The sequence below is a fragment of the Panthera uncia genome, chromosome D2, assembly GCF_023721935.1.
Source record: "Panthera uncia isolate 11264 chromosome D2, Puncia_PCG_1.0, whole genome shotgun sequence".
Lineage (NCBI taxonomy): Eukaryota > Metazoa > Chordata > Mammalia > Carnivora > Felidae > Panthera > Panthera uncia.
This window is the reverse complement of record NC_064818.1, coordinates 60,393,734-60,410,780: the sequence shown is the minus strand read 5'-3', so window position 1 is coordinate 60,410,780 and position 17,047 is coordinate 60,393,734. Positions and strand designations below refer to the sequence as shown.

Here is a 17,047-nt window from a genome sequence, read left to right as displayed (position 1 = left end):
AGAAAGAGAATACCAAGCAGGCTCCGTGCTGTGCTGCCAGTGCAGAGCCCCATGTGGGATTTGAACCCACAAACCGTGAAATCAAGGGTTGAGCTGAAACCAATAGTCGGACGCTCAACTGACTGATTCACCCAGGTGCCCCTGTCTCAAGTCCTTAAGGGGCTAATTCTCTTGTTTATTATACCTACCAATCTCATCCCTCATTGGTTCACTTACTAGTTCGTAATTTCTTATTATAAGCTCATTTTCCATGGGGGATTGTTTATTCCCTGAGGGATCAGAAGAAACATCCGGGTTTTGCATTCACTTCTGACAGGGACTAAGGAGATTCATCACTTTGGAACCAACTTTTATGTTTGGTATTGACTTCAAGATTCCCTCACCACATGGGTTGTGTAAACTGGGGCCCCACACCTATGCTGCCATAGCTGGGCCAGTGGTTTCGATTTCTATGGCAGACAACATCAGTTCATCCAGAGCGCCAAACCACAAACTGCCTTGCTGTGACCATGAACAAGTGGGAAAATTTTTTCTCCATTCTCTAGTCACTAAGATCTTCTGCACAGTCCCAGCTGTGAGCAGGGGTCTCTAGTCCAGATCTCTGCCTTTCTAGAACCCAAGGCCTGAGTGAGTACTCACCTCCAGTCAGCCATTTGGGCTTATTTTCACCTCAAACACAGATGGGTGCTTCTGGGTTCTCTCTTCTCATCTCACCCCCCGAGCTCCTCCTTTCTTCCTTTCATGCATTGCTATCTTTTTTTCAGCAGTTCTGTTAGAAGCAGATGGTCCCGTACTTCTCAGTCCCTCGTGGTCCCAGAAGTTGAATCTTTGTACTTTCCTGTCTTTTGAAAACTGTGCAGAGTAACCACAAGGTGCTATGGAAACCACATGGCATAGATGGGGGTTCCAATGGAGGCATGGCGGTTCAAGGAAAACTTCCTGAAAGAGAAATTGCTTATTCTAAAGACTGAGCACACCTTAGCCAGGCCCCCCACCTCCCCAAAAAAGTGTGTGTGCACTGGGGGTGACAGGTTGGAGAACAAGGTGGGAGAAGGTTGCGTGCAGAAGACAGAGCACATGTGACTATCTAAGTGTGGGGGTGGGGACAAACCCTGTATCACATTCTGAGAAGCACAAGTTCCAGGAACTGCAAGGAGTTTGGGGTGGCATATGGAGTGAGACGTGAGGTTAGTGAGATAAGCAGAGGCCAATTCATGAACCGCCTGTGTGCCTGCTTAGAATAGTGGACTCTGTTTTGAGAGCAGAGGGAAACCAGTGCAGGTGACCATTAGGTCTCAGAGAGTGAAACGGTCCGGTTTAAAAGAAAGACAAATCTAATAAATCTTCCTTCCATAAAGAAATATACACAGAGAACTTTGCAGGCTGGATGGCAATCCCAGAGGGTGTTTCAGTACTACCCTTCACATTCCAGCATACATAACCCTGAACTCTTACTCAAAGGATTATAAGGCAATGTAGGGGTGCTCAGGCCAGTGTTCCTACCCCCCCTCCCCCCCAAGAATTTCTTCTGCCTGCCTCGGAGAGAATGAGTGCCCTATCCATCCGCCTCACAAACATTTTGGAAATACATAGCTCTTTCACAAAAGTTTCCCCAGATCACTTTGACAAGGAGGAAGAATTTTCTCTGCCCTTTAAGGTCCTTCTACTAGTCATTTGATTCTACTAAGAGTCAAACCGACAGCTGACAGATTTTTTTTACAGGAGAAAATCAGATTTAGGTTCCTATGTAAGGGAAATCCATGCAGACACGCAAATTCCGAAGGCAGTGAGGCAACAGGAGCTTATGGGAGCAGAGGAGAGGGGTAGGGGCCTAAGGAGACAAAGGGGAGAAAGACTCTTAGCAGGGAGGTAAAAGGAGAAGTTTGGAAAAGAAAGCTTGCCTTATTAAGCAGAGAAACTTCTTAGGTAAAGAGAAATCTCTGGTAATAGCTCTCTTCCTGGTGGGGCAGGCAATTGGAGGGGGAGGTAAAGAGCTTTTCCCAAATCTGCTGCGGTTTCCTTGCTTTTAATTCAAAATAATGTTCAGACCAAACTGGCCCTTCTTGGTGCAGCCTGCCCTTGGCCCCTACAAGCCCATTCCCCATGCCTCCCCACCAGCTCCCAAAACTCTTTCATAATTGTCCCTGACGTAAGGAAAGAGCTATGAGCAACAGCAAAATTTGAAAACAAGAGTAACCTGGGCCAAGGGCCAGGGGGTCTATTTTTAGGACTTTGTCTCACTGCCTGTTTCTCTTTCCGACTCTCCCTAATGTCTTCCAGGCGAGTGTTAAAGTTATTTGGCTGGCGCGAAGAGGGAAGGAAGTAGGTGATCTAAGACTCGACAGCAGTAGCAGTGGTGATAATCATTTGGACAGTGTGTTCTCATAATTTCCCCCAAGGTGCCCTCGGTGGCGTTTGACTCCCCCAAAGCCACTTAATGCAGGATTTATTCAAGCCGTTGCCGGCCACTTCCACTGGCTGTGGACTGGAGCAGGTCACAAAGGGAAAATAAGAGGTTATGGATTTCATAACCCATTAAGCGCCACCAGGGTGCTGCTGCTGCTGTCCCTCCCGGCCTCAGTTCCTTCAGGGCTAACTCCACAAGGGTAAACAGGCTCTGGACATTAAAGCGCCCTCTACGGATAGACCCGTGTGGTCATCATTCTCCTTTGTGCAGGGTTACTCAGGAAGAAAGACCACGATGCTTTCGCTTCTCGTTCAGTTTGGTGAGTTCTTCTAATACATTCAAGCCGCCAAAAGAAAAAAAAAAGAAAAAAAAAAAGAAAAGGGCCGGCGTGGCGGCTCAATTTATATTTCCCTCCCGGGGACAAAAGAGGTGGCCCCCGGAGTTCCGCCGCCCGTGAAACGCGCCGCGGGAAAACGTTCGGCCCACTAGCAGTGATTTAACCCCTTCCACTCCGCCGGCCCAGACCGACTTTTAAGGGCGTCCTGCCCGACTCCCTGTCCACCCGCCCCAGTTTACTCCGGTGGCCAAAGCCCGGCTCTGCCGGTCACCTTCCAGTCCTGCTGGCCTCTCTGAAATTTCTGGGGGTCAACGGGCCGACCTCTATGGCGACCCCGGGGCCGGCCGCCGCAACCCGCGCGGTCCTCCTTAAGAAGTTTCCGCTGCCGCGAGTAGAGGCGGGTGTTTTGTTCTTATAAGGAGGAAAAAGTTTCTGGGACGTCCAGGAAATGAGTAACTCCGCCGCCTTTAGGGCCGTGCTGATGGAGGCCAGCAGGCGGGAGCCGGCTGGGGTGTCGCGCCCCCAGTCCTTCTAAGTGCAGAGCGGGACGCTCGACGGAAGCCGCCCGAGAACAGCGGCCTCCGGGCCCTGGACCCGCGCGCGCGCCGCGGGGCTGGCGCGGTCCCTGCAGCGAGGGAGCGTGGGACTAAGGGCAGCGTAAGTCCGACGCGTCCACCTCACGGGGTGGGGGTGGGGGGCCGCGGGCCGACGGCGCTGCACCCGAGGTGGCGGCGTGGAGTGCGGGCGGCGGGAGAGTGGGCGGTGCGCGGCCCCAGGCTGGGTGCCTGGGGGAGACCCGGCTGCGGCGCCCGTGCAGAGGCGGACGCGGGGTCTCCGGCGCCGCACGTCCCGCGCGCCCCAGGCCCTGCTCCAGCCCCCGCCGCGGACCCCGTGGCCCTGTTACTTATCACCGTCTGAGCAGAGTGCTCTGGCAGAAAGACAGGCCCCGCCACTCCTAGAAGGGGGCAGTAGGCGTGTAGCTTGTTTTTTCCCGGTGTAAGGTTTATAGTTGTGAGGTTGCTGGGGTCGGGCGAAGCCTTCGCCGGCTTCCTCTTTCGGGACTATTAGTGGAGGGGACCTCACACAGCGCCGAACTTTCTCTTGTGGCTGCAGATAGTTTTCTGCCGCCTGACCCTTACTCCCATCCCCATCCCCCTCCCAGTGTCTCCAGCTTTCTGGCTGCCAGGTGAAGGGACTCCGAAGCCCCAGGGCCAGGCATCCCTTCCGAAATGCTCTTTAAAAACCAAAAGGCTGCCAGCCAGGAAGGGAAAATATTTCAGTGAACCACTCAGGGACGGCACATTGCCTTTTGCATCCTCTGCCTGGTGTGAAAAGCCCCTCGCCCCCCTTTCAAAACTGGAAAAGCCCCAGATACTGGCAGGTCCTGGACCCTGGTCTTTGAGATCTAAATCCGTTTGGGAATCCCATTTTCTTGTTACTCTTTTGGATATGACCCAGGGCCCTTCCCTTTTACAAACCAGTTCTACCTCGAAGAGGCTGCTGAGTGAAGCTGGTCTGAGCCTGGTGTAGTTACAGGTCCAGGTTGGCTGTGAAAAACGCCTCGGCAGCCACAGATGGAATTGCCGCCATTCATCTCTTTATTAATAACATAATAGGCTGTGCTTTTGAGTCCTCCTTCCAGCCTACGTGCCTAAGTGGCTTTCATTGTTTGCTAATTCCCTGTGCAGGCTGCTGCTCCAGGCCATCCAGCCCTCATATTTTCCACTTGTGGGTAACCATAAAGTGGTTACTCGGAGTCTCTTCTCTGCTCTCTCGCAGTGGATGGAAAGGCTTTTGTTCAGATGCCATCCTCTTACTCCATAATTTTCAAAGATGCATCCATTTCAGGCTCTGGCTTTCAGTGGGCGAGGATCTGACCTCTTAACCTGATGCCATCATCCTAGAAGTTGTCACCTTACTGGGAATGGCTCCCACCTCCTGCGGTGCTCAAAGGGAAACAAAGAAGAGGGTGTGGGGGTGAACTTTTTACCTGAGAGCAAGACCTGGGGAAGAACTTCCAGGTAGAGGCTTCTGGCAAAATTGCCCACCAAAGAAAGTACTGCCTGGGAGAAAGCTGGTTTTGTATTTTTAACTTCCAGAACCCCCGGGATGAAGAAGAGAAAGAAAGTGGGAAATTCCATCTGATGGAGGGGGTACACGCCTCAGTGGGAGGCAGTGACCAGCGGAGTCCATGGAAGGGTGGGGTCAGGCTGCTGGAGCCCCTGAGCTCAGTTCTCCATGCTGCCTCTTGCCAGGGACAGCAGCACTGCCAAAGGGAACTGGTCCAGAGGAGAGGGGATGGCATGGCGAGGGGCGTCTGCAGGGCGCATCTTGTGAGGGAGAAGGGAGAGAACCGGTGATTTTACCTCCAGGAGGAGAAGCTGAGGGGGATGAGGCTGTGGCCTTCAGGACTCTCTAGCACTGTCACTTGAGGAAAGGGGAAGACTTCCTCTGTCTGACCTCAAAGACTCACTGAGTAGGAGAGGCAGGGAGATGGATCTTATAAGAAGTAAGGAGTAACCTGCCAGCAACTGGAAGTTCTCAGTGTCAGCAGAGACAAGTGGCCGTCAGCAATTATGAAGGAGACAGTTGCTTCAGAATCCAAAACTGTGGGAGGATCAGTAGGGATGAAGTAGTAGGGGACGCCGCGGGACTTCAACCGAGCAGCGTCCCAAGGGAGGGGCGAGTGCTCCAAGAGTGCTGGGCAGCTGAGGAGTGGGACCTTAATGGCTGAGACCAGTCTATCCCAGACCCCCCCTCTAATCCGGTCTTGTTCTGGAGGGAGATCTATCTGGGAATGCCAGCGATCGACAATAACTGCCAGGGCTGTTGCTAGCCTATTCCATCCCTTGTGTGAATTAGAGTAAGATACACCTCTCAGCAAGGGGGTGGCACCTCGGTGACATTTAGGATGCCACCTTGGGGCCTCGTCTTGATGGGCATGGCCAAGGCTCATAGCTGGGCAATTGGCATGTGAACTGGATTCATCCTCACCGCACCCCGGCCAGGTTCTTGAGCAGTACACCACCCGTGCAACCATACCCAGCAGTCCTGATAACCAACAATTATTGAGGGCTTAGCATTTATTTGTCAAGCTTTTTTTTTTTTCCAAAACCATTTTCTTTGCATTAATTCATTTAATCTTCATAGTAGTCCTATGTGGAGGTATTGTTATCCTCATATAGATGAGGAAACAAAGGCACAGAGAAGTGAAGTGTTCAGGAGCCTGGAAGCTGAGCCCCAGTCATTGAACATTCACAGAGCAAGAAGCAGTTTAAGCTTAAAAAGCTAGTTTGGTTGGGGGTCCTTGTGGGAAGGAGGAAAGAGCAGTTGCTTTTTTCTTTGTCAAAGGAAGAAATACCCATTCAGCTCACATGGAGGAAAAATGGAAAACTCATCTGATGGCAGAAAGGCGAGGAAAAAAAGAGCAAGCTCAGTCTTGATGGCTGACAGGAGGCCTGGCCCCAGCATCAAATGACTTTCCTTCTTAATCACTGGGCATTGTGAGGTGGCAAATCCAGTTTGGGACCCGATGGGAGGGTGATGAGTAAGTGCCACCTGGGTGTGGTGCAGAGGGAGAAGGCCACAGCTACCCGGGGCCCCTGACCTAGGCAGAGACTGCCCCCAGGAGTGGCCAGAGGTGGCAAGTGTCCAAACATGCTGATCCCGCCCTCCCCCCCCCCCCCCCCAATCCCCATCTCTTCCCTCTTTCCTTCTTGTCCAGGTCTTACTCGCCTGCAAATGCCCTTCCCAAACTTGTTCAGGAAATCTTTCCCAGAACTCCATTTCACAGCTCCATATATGTGATCCTTTATTTTCCACAGGATACATGTTAGCGCTTACTTAGCTGGAATGGAGCATTTTACTACATACTGTCTCTAGACAGTATTTTAAACAAACGAGCTTCTTGGCCCATGAGGATGCCTCCAACTCTGTTGGGAAGGACCAGCCGGTGCCTTCACAGATTTGCCATAAAGGGTGGTGTTTACCTGGATCTTGTCACTTGGCCCAAGGTCTAGCTCTTAGCTGTGCCCGTGCAGAAACCCCATCTCCACAGTTTTCAGAGTGGTTTGGACCTGGACTACTGTGTCACCTCCAGAGGCTCCCAGGAGTGGGTACAAATTAGAACAAATTAGAATGCTACTTTATTAATTTGGAAGACGTGTGACCATCATGCAGACTAGATGGTCTCTGGTCCCTGCGTCCCGGGCGAGCCACATGGGAAACCAAAGATCCGGGCAGCTCGTGCTTGGCAAAGCAGGGCAGGGAGAGCCACATGGGAAACCAAAGATCCAGGCAGCTCGTGCTTGGCAAAGCAGGGCAGTCCAATAGCATGGGCCCCTCTTCACTCCTGTGGCCCTCTCAGCAGTGGAGAGATACCTGCCTGGTAGAGCAGTACTCCAGTCAGCTTGGCTGTGTAGGTCTCCTTGGCCAGTGCCTCGGGAACAGTGTTTACCTGATAGCATTTCTCCATTCCCTCTTGCGTAATTTAGCTACTTTTATTTTAGTTACTTAATTTGTTTAGTGCTTTATAAGCATTAGCTCCCAGCTACATAGTTTCATTTGCATAAGCTAACCACTGTACATTTCAGGGTTGGAAGGCCAGGCCATGGATGTGAATGCTAGATGCAAATTAAGACGATTTGGTCCAGCGGCCAGGTTGGGTTAACAGGAAGCCAAGCACAGAGCAAAGAAACATGGTCCTGATCAGCGCAGATGCTCGGGGAAGTGAAAGGCCCCAGACTGGCCACTTAGAGCATCCCCTGCATGCGCACGGGCGTGAAGCAGTACTAAGACACCTTGCCTTGGCTGGCTCAGGTCAGCTTGGCCTGCCCAAATGGCCTCTTTGGATTTAAAGGGCTCTCTGTAATCTCTGTCCAGGCCCCCTCGTGGCTCATCTTTAGTAAGCCACAGTCTCCAGGGTGCCCCGGCACCAAGGAGGTGTGACCCTCCTGAGCCTTCGTAGGGTGGACTAGGGTTGAGTCCTGGCTCCCCTGCTCAGTGTATGGACGTTCTCTGTATTGGGGCAAGTGTTTTGACTATTTCAAGCCTCAGTTTCATCATTGGTAAGATGGGGACAACCACTCATAGGACACGCATAGAAAGCACTCAGCACTGTGCCTGGCACAGACTTTTAGTTTGGCTAGTATGAGCTCTTAAAGACAGTAGAGGTTGTTCGAGGATCCACATTCTCTGCCGAATTGGGCCCTCAGCTTCCCCATTAGTGCCACGGATGTCTGGCTGAAGGACAAGGCTGTGGGGACCCAGACTGTCCCAGATGCATAGAAGGAAGGAGCTCATTGGTGCCCTAGCTGTGGTTTGTTCAGAGCTGAGGACAAAGCTTCTAGTCCTGACCTTTTATCCAGCTCTGGGAGAGGGAGAATCAGATTTGAGTCTTGGCCTGAATAGGCATCCAGATGGGAGAGAAGGGTTAGGTTTTCTGGGAGAGGACAAGGGTCATTTGGGAGTGCCCAAGAGGTCTGTAGGGTCCTCCTCAGCAGTTTGGGACCTGTGACATTTTCCCAAAGAAAGTGTATTCCCCCTCCATCCATCCAGGTGGCCCACCCCTTGACATCAGCAGAATGGAAGTAACTGGTAGGTGACATCACTGTTGCCCATGGCAACACCTCCACCTTAAGGTAGAGAGAGGAATAAGAGCCATCCTAACTGTAAGACACATGTTGAAAGGAGGGAGCATAGAAGGTGTGACCTCCACAGGTGTGTTTTTCAGGGGCTGGGCAAGGGGATGCGGGAGGGGCTACAGTTCAGACGTCTGAGCCAGCTGGTGGTAGGTCTCTGGGTCTTGGTTTGGCCTGAGTGAATAGATCTCTGAGCTGCGACTTGGACCAAAGAGCATGACTCCTTACAGGGGCTTCTGGCAGCTTCCGCGGTTCTGGGTTTCCCTTCTACAACCTGAATCTGGAAGGGGAGCATGGGGGGTAGGGGTGCAGTGATGGGGAGATCAGGAAAGTGGCTTTCCCTTCTTCACCCTCACCCCCAAAGGAAAGTAGGAAACAAGGATGCCCACGTCCTCACTACAGGGACTGATTTAAAAGAGAGCCTTCATTCATTGCTTGAGTAAGAATTTACTGTGCACCTATAATGTGCAAGGCAGTGTGCTAGGGATTCATTGGCCTCATGGGGCTTTATCATGAAATGCACACAGAGAGGAGGAACGTCTGGGATCCACTGCGCCAGGAACTGGTACCAGCTGGGAACAGAAGCAAGGTCTCCCAGCTCACCTCTCACCAGCTCTAGCATGCCCCATAGGATTTCAGATGACTTAGGGGGCGCCTGGGTGGCTCAGTTGGTTAAGCGTTCGACTCTTGATTTCAGCTCAGGTCATGATCTCATGGTTCCTGAGTTCGAGCACCCGCTGATGGTGCAGAGCCTGCTTGGGATTCTCTCTCTCCCTCTCTCTCTGCCCCGCCCTCTCTCTCTGCCCCTCCCTCTCTCTCTGTTTCTCTCCTCTCAAAATAAATAAGCTTTTTTTAAAAAAATGCAGAGACTTTCAAGTGGCTTAAACTAAAGCCATGGAAAGTCCCTTCCTCCCCAGTAGTTCATGCAGGCAGTTGAACTATACCCGAGATCTGGGGAGTGACAGGCATGGGTATCAACTATGTCCTGCCAGAGGACTGAATCCCTCAAAGTCAGAGTGTCCAAGGCTAGAAGACAGTAGGCTGACCGCCCACTCCTGGTTCCCTCCTGCTGTGTGACTCACTCAGTTTCCCTGCCTGTTTAATGGAAACAGTAGCAGCCAGGACCAGAGAACACACAGAGCACTTTAAGATCCTCAGATGCAAGTCCTGGAAAAAGTACCAAGGCCACAATTTTCAAATGACTCACTTCCAGGTGAATGACCTGGTGGGACGCTCACTGCCTGGCAGGGGGCTGCGCTTTGGAGCTATCCTGGGCTGCTCCTGCTTTCTCCCCCATGTCATTCCCCTGCGGTGGATACAGGAAAGTCTCCTTCCAGCCTGCACCAAACCATAGGGAGGGTGTTGTCATAATTTGAGTCCTGCTTGTTGGCACAAAACCATGTGCTGTTAACAGACTATTCTCCTGGGAGCCTGTTTCAATAACCTTAGTAGTAGTCAGGGGACCCGCCTGCAGTTCATGAAAAGGTCCTTTGTTCACTGAGACTTTGTTCCAGAGGGGCAGGACCACAGCCAGGCGAGCCTGGGCTGGAGAGGAAGAGAATGAGGGATCCCTCAGCCCCCCCCACTGCGTGCTGCCCCCAAAATGCCACTTTCTCCCTGACGCCTCCCACCAAAACACGCTACCCAGTGCCAGGAGGGCCATCACCCCCTTTTCCCAATGCACCGTCCTTTCGGGTGAATAGTGGTCTCAGACATCCCAAGTCACACTCCCAGAATCTCTGGGTGGGAGGAGCCTTGAAAGCTCATTAAGTCTGATTCCCTGCTTCATGCCCAGATTTCACCTAAACTGTCACCTTCTTTCCCAAAACAGTACAGGAAAGCCCATAGGTGCACTGTAATATTTCACAGATACCAGGTCACTGAGCAGCACAGCATCATGGGAAGACCAGAGGCTTAAGTCAGTCCTGAGTTCAAATCCCAGCCCCAATCCTGAGCGAGTGGCCTCACCACTCTGTGCCTCAGTTTCCTTTTCTGTAAAATGAGGATAGTGCCTCTTTTGGAAGTTTATTATGAAGATGATTCACGTAAAGCCTCTTGCACAATGCTAAAATGTCAATAAATGTTACACATTGGTCACTATTTTCTAAATCCCCCCATGGGGTGTCAGGGCCATGGGGCTTGCTTGTCTTTTTTTCCAGAAAGGGAGAACGGCTTGCCACTCTTCAAGGGTTGCTCCTCTGCTACTTCTCTTATTTAATTTGCTTTGAACCCTATAATCCTCCATTTATCTTACATTTCTATAAGACTCTGAAGCAAGGAAGTGGGTGTCAAGGGCAGAGGCAGCTGAGGGTCAGATAAACGGTTCACTCCTGGGTTGGGTCATCTTCTCGGTAAACATCAGTGGTGAGTCAGCCTGCAGTTAGATGCAGGCCGTCCAGACCTGAGGCCGCTGAGGTCTGTCTCCAGTGCTGCATCTACAAGGGGTTTTGCTCACATTTCCCAAGGCGCTTAACAACTGTTAGCACTTTGCTAACTTTCTGACTGCAGAGTGCCTCCCAAGGAAAAAAAACAAAAACAAAAACTTACAAGTTACTTCATCAGGGATCTCCCACTACACTCCCATTTCAGATTCCTGCTCCTGGGAGTAAATGCAGTGAGGGTTTTCCCCGGTCCTGACTTCATCCATTCAGCAGGTGTTTGTGGATGGCCTGCACCTCTCTTTAATGCCCAGGCATCAGGGACCAGCATTGGTTTCTCCTTTTAGGTGCTCAGAAGGGGTGGAGGCGCTGTCTCTATTGATGCTGCCATATTGGGGTGGGAGTGGGGGGTGAGCTGCAGTCTCCCCAGGGGCCAATCTTCCTGCTGTCTCTCTGTGGCAGCCTCTGGGGTCTTTCAAAGAAACAGGGGGGTTAGGAGACAACCAGACTAAGTCCCCAGGCTTCTGGAGTGCTGCAGGGATGTTGACCAACACCCCCCACCCCCAGTCCCTAGAGGACTCCCTAAGATGTAGGACTTAACAAATCAAAAGAGACAGACCCATACCAACACCAAGATAACAACGTCCTTTACGGAGCACGACCATGTATGTGACTACCATGCTGAGGAAGTACTATTGTCACCATAAGTGAGAGACTTGAGACTCAAACCCAGGCCTTCTGATTCTAGACCTTGGCTCCATTGCCCCTGTACACTAAGCCTCTACAAAGCGTTAAGCTCTTCTGAACTGAAGAGCCTTGGGCTGTTTCTGGGTGGCCTCGGGGTGGAGTGTGTCCTGTGAACTTGGCATTGTCAGTGTCTGCTTGCTGCCTGCCCCAGCCTGACCCGCACGTACCTGCTGTACCTGTTTGGGGACACCTACTATGTGCCAGGCACAGCCCCGGGCAGAAACCAGGGCAGGGCTCAGGCTTCAGTCCATCCCTGTGGCTGGATGTCGTTTTGTGTAATTCACAGGGAAGGGGACCCTGTGCAGTCCTAGATGATTCCGGGGGTGATTTTGCCAACTGCTCCTGGCCTTATGGTCTCGGCCCTCTGCTTTCCGGGACGGGAAGAACTGGTTGGCCCTGACTGTGGCGGCCCTGGTGGGGGAAGGCAGGCTAACTCTGGCTCTGGTGTTCAGCCTGGGTTCCTGCAGCAGCACAGAGGCCCGCCACAGACTCTTAAGTTTTTTACGACTGGGTTGGCCTCCGTCTTCTTTGTGTCTCTTGCTGTTCCCCTTTATTAAGATGAAAGGGGTTTTAGATCTTTGCAGGCACAGAGTGTGTGTGTGTGTGTGTGTGTGTGTGTGTGTGTGTGTACACATACGTACAGGAGGCCCAGTGCTCTTCCCTTCCTCCCCACCCCTCTCCCCCTCTCTCCAGCCCAGCTGGGGCCCAGGCATTGTGTCAGGTACCGCCCAAGCCACAGAGGACCCGGGTGGGAGAACGGCCTGTTCACTGTGTGGGGGCCAGAATCCCTCAAGCCAGGACGTGAGTAAGAGGCGGCAGGATGGGGAGGGTGGGACGGGGAACTGGCCTTTCTGTGGCTATGGAAAAGTCCTGGGGGCCATTGCCCTTGCCTGCAAGGCCAGGTTGTCTTTGTGAGCAGGTCTCTCTTTGTTCTCATCCAGGGATCACAAGGGAGGTGGCGCCCAGCAGTCTGTTTCATTCCACCCATCCCCGGCTCATCTGTGAGAGGGGAGGCAGGGTGGCCAAGGGAGGGCTTTGTCTCCACTTTGTTTTCCTTTGTATTTTCTCTCTGGTTCCTGCTCAGCCCCCTTGAATACCCTCTACATTGAGCCAGCATGTTTGCTGTTGTCCGGAACCTGCTTTCTGTCCCTGCAGCCTGCCTTCCCCCCATCCCTGCCCCACAGCCAAAGTGTCTGAGCGTTCGCTGCCTGGGGGCAGGGGGTGTAGAGGACACGGGTAGAGGGAGAGGAGGGGGACAAGTCTGGGGAGCCGTGGCATCATGGCATCGCTGCCTGAGGTGGGTGTTCATGCTCCCTCTCAGCCGGTGCTCTTGTGGGCGAGATGGGGCCCCGAGGCAGAGGGAAATTCTGAGAAATACTAGCTCAAGCCAAGTCAGCATCTGACGGTGTATGAGGGCTGCTTCACTGTGAGAGATGGTTAGCTCTGTGTTCCCATTGTTCATGTGCCCCTATGATTTCAGGTCCAGAAGTCTGAGATGGGAATCAGGGATCAAGGGACATGCTTTGGTGCACACCTGCTTGCTGTAGGAAATGCATCCTTCCTAAGAATGGAGGGTGCGTGTGGTGCCTTCTTTTGAAAGCGGGGGTCTCTAGAGTGCAGGATGTGAGCACGCTGGTGGGTCCCCAGGATCGCATGTGTCCTTGGCGCATGAACAGGCAGGGCTGGAAGCAGTGGGATAAGACCAGAGCTCAGGGAGCTCACTACGACAGAGGTGCGGGTGGGGTAAACTGGGGAGACGGCGGTGCCTGGCCCCTCTGCTCTTAGCCTGTGAGACCTTGAGCAACTGCCCTACCTCTCAGCACCTTGGGCTCCTGCCTGTGCAGTGGGGCCACTGCACCGATGAGCCGAGCTAAGAGGCAGGGGAGCAGGCATTGTGGGGTACCCACCATGGGATGTCTTTGGAGATGCCTTGCACCAGACACAAGGCACCAGACTTGCTTGCGCTCAGAGGGACTTGATAAATATGCCATCTCCCGCCTCCCCCAACTTTGTTCTGTGTCCCTTTCAAGAAAGAAGATTTCTCTCAGGAGTTGAGGGTGGAGAGGATTCAGGAAGGCTCTTGGAAGCAGATTCTGAGATGGACTCGTGTGAGGACTGTCCGGCAGGGTTTTGGTTGCATGATGTGGACGCGGTGTAGGGAATTTGGGACAGCACAGGAGGTGTTTGGGGGACAGTCAGTAATCTGAATCAGCCAGGGCCAGTAAGAAGGGAACTGAGGCGTCCCCCAAGGCTGGGTGGGGCCAGGCCCTGAACGTCGCCTCAAAGCTCTGACCTGTGTCACATGGAAACTGGAACCCACTGAAATGGGGGAAGGGAGACCTCCAGGGAGGCAGAGGCCACCGAGGGTGGCTGGGAATTAGAGCTCAGAGGAGCTGTTTGCAAAGGTCCTTGCCAGCTGGGGTGGGGAGCCCCGAGTTTAGGCAAGGAGCAAAGGCTGCGTCAGAGCTGGGTGGGGCAAGGAGGCTGCACTGTGCGTTGAGACTCTGTTCGTCTCCCAAGACTGCTTTGACAGAACACCACAAACTGGGTGGTGAAACAACAGAAATGATCCTCTCACAGCTTTGGAGGCCCAAAGTCTGAAATCAAGGTCACCGCAGGGCCACCCTGCCTCCGGATGCTGCAAGAGGGGATACCTCCTTGCCCCGCCCAGCATCCAGTGGTTCCAGGCCATCCGGGCCTGGCAGCTTCCCTTCAGCCTCTGCCTCTGCCTTCTGTTACCTTCTCCTGTGTCCTTTTGCTCTTTTTCTGTTTTAAGAGACACTTGTCACTGGATTGTAGGCCCACCTGGGTAATCCCGGGCCAGCTCGTCTCCGTCATCCTTAATTTAATTACATCTGTAAAGACCCTTCCTTCCAACTAAAGTCACATTCACAGGGTCTCGGTGTTAGCACATGGATTTATGTTTTTGAGGGCCACCATTCAAGACACTGCAGCAAATGTTGGATTCGAGATGCCCTGGGGAGCACAGACGAGAGAAAGCTGGATGTGGGCCCAGACTCACGGCTGCTGGGGGAGCCCCTTCCTGTCTCTGTGGCCTGCAAGCCTCACTGCCATGCCTTAGCCTGTGAGATGCTGAGCCTCGGCCTGTCTGTCCCAGGACGCTGTGATTTCCCATGACGTGCTGTGGGGGCATCGGCATCAGGCAGCATGGCTGGGCGGAAGGACACCGTGTCCTTCCTGGGAGATTGATGGCTTCCCCGCCGTCCCCGTCCGTTGCGTGCCAAGGGATGCACATGAGCTGCCGATGGAGGAGCGGGAACAGGAAGGATGTGGGCTCTCCCACCCACATCCCCGGAGTCCAGGCCCCTGTCCCTCCTGCACTCGGGCTGGCCAGCTGCATGTCCCCGGACCAGGGAATGGGGTTGGCATCCTGGTGACTTTTTGGAAACCCCTTCCTCTTCCAGAAGTAGGCCTTGAGGAAACTTAGCGCTTTGGCCGGTGTGATTGGGCACCCACTGTGAGTCTGGCCAATGTGGCCATGGGGCAAAGACAGCAGACCTTACCTTGGGGAGAAGACCTCTCCCCTCACAGTGTAAACTTTGCTATGGGCTCTCCACTGGGCATGGAGGGGTGGGGGGTACCTCACCTCTCTGCCCTCTCCCCTACCCCTACCAGTACCCAGTTTTGACCCATGCTTCTTCCTAGCCCAGATCTCTGCTCAGTCAGTATGGGTCTCCCCTGGATTGGCAGGAGGTTTGGGGGGACAGTGGGGATCCGGTTCTCCAGTCCAGGAGACCACAGACCTCAGACAGTAATACCAGGTGCTACTTAGTGCATACCCATTAAGCTACAGAGTCTCTGTTTTCTTCTAGTTCCTGGAGAGGCTGTGGGGAAGCCCTTTATGTAAATCCCTGGCACAGGCTTGGCACACAGCCAACCCCCATAAATGCCGGGTGTGATTATTCAGAGGGTGGCTGCTGGGACGACTGGGAGACACTGGGGACAAAGATTGAGCCGAGGGGACTATTTCAGGGAGTCCTGTTCACAGAGGAAATAGTAGGTGCTGGTACTGCTGAGGGGGAAGAGTAAGGAGTCCCAGGGTCAAGGGCAGCCTTGAGGGATGCTTAATGAGGGGGAGGGGGAACTGGACAGGAGAAAGGGGCCTGTGGACCAGGGCCCACAGGCTTTAGGTGGCCTGCTGACATTTTATTTGGCTTCCATGGTTTTCAAAGAATTTTTGAAACAGCACACGACAAGTGTAAAATTGAGGGATATTGATAAAATCCAGATCTCAGATTTATCTTGGGATAAAATCCCAAAATCTCTTGGGGGAAAAAAAACAAAAAAACGAGATCACGCCATTCTTGGCACACAGAACATGGGATGTAACGGCTCTGGCCTTTAGATAAAGCTTGTGCGACTCCATCCACTCCATCCCCATCCCTTAGATGTGCAGCCTCTGCAGGCTTGCCCATTTTCTGTGGGGGTCTTTCTCCACCCCCATCCCCCACATGTTGTCTTACAACCCCTGCCTTCAGGAAGGGTGACTGAAAGGTGATAAGGGAGGGGACCCAGGGGCCATGAGGGTGGCAGGCGGGAGGAAGGTGAGCCTGGTTAGAGGCCAAGGCAAAGGTCCTGCTGTGGGGGAGGGGTGGGTGGAAGGTGATGGGTGTGGCTGGGAGGACACTGAGAAGAGGAGGCACTGGGGCCTAGAACCTCACCCCCCCTACCCACTTTCTCAATGATGCTTTGTTGGGCCGCTTCCTTCCTCTTTCCTCACTTCCTTTCTTTGCCTGCCCCTCCCTGTCTTACCCAGGCCTGAGGCCACCTTGGCCCAGCCCCTTGCTCAGCCCTTCCCCTGTCCCCACCCCCATGGAGGTGCAGGCAAAGAGGGACCGAAGCAAGAGATGCTCTTGGTGAGGCCGATCTCCTCTCCTGCAAAGGACTCTTCTCCTGGAGGGGTGGGGGCCATCTGTGCTGAGTCTGTCTGTGCCCCTCTCCCCGGCCCTGAGTTAGGTGACAAGGAAAGAGGTTGTGAACATATGTCCCTCCCGCAGTGGCCGTCTCCTCCCTAATACGTGATCAAGTCCACTCCAACATATCGGGCAGCTGCAATGGGTGCTGAAGGAGGCAGGAGGACATTCAGTTTCGGAACTTGCTGAAACTAGCCAGGAAGGCAGGGCCTGGTGGGTGAAGTGACACAAGGGAAGAGCAGGAAGGTGGCCTGCACCAAGGGGCAGGCTCCGGAAGGAAGGGCCCCTGAGCTGGGCCTGAATGGAGATGCCCTGGGCTGGGCAGGGAAGCTTGTCTGACACCAGTGTGCGGTGTGGGCTCTGCTAGAGGGAGGCGAGCAGTCCCAGGTGAGATAGGCCAGACCACGGGAGGAGAACCCCCCAGGGCTTCAGACAGACTGCGTGCTCATGGGGCCCAAACCACCACAAAGACTCAGGGTCAAATTCGTGCTCTGCATTCAGCCTTACAGTCCTGTGTCCTCAAGGTCTGGGAAACTCGGGGCACAGCCAACCCTGGATGATTTGGGCAGTCGTCCTTGGCAGTGATGCCTGGCAGGTGGTAGGGC

General features: G+C 53.5%; 1 protein-coding gene across 7 annotated transcripts in view; it reads left to right on the top strand.

The window, feature by feature from the left end:
• Nucleotides 1–3,008: 3,008 nt before the first annotated feature.
• ITPRIP (inositol 1,4,5-trisphosphate receptor interacting protein) overlaps nt 3,009–17,047 on the top strand; it is a 31,240-nt gene continuing 17,201 nt past the window's right edge. For 5 of the 7 annotated variants that reach the window (XR_007460796.1, XR_007460795.1, XR_007460793.1 and 2 more), the window contains exon 1: nt 3,009–3,401. The gene's annotated coding sequence lies outside the window, so the exon portion shown is untranslated. The other 2 variants (XM_049645701.1, XM_049645702.1) reach the window with 2 other exon arrangements.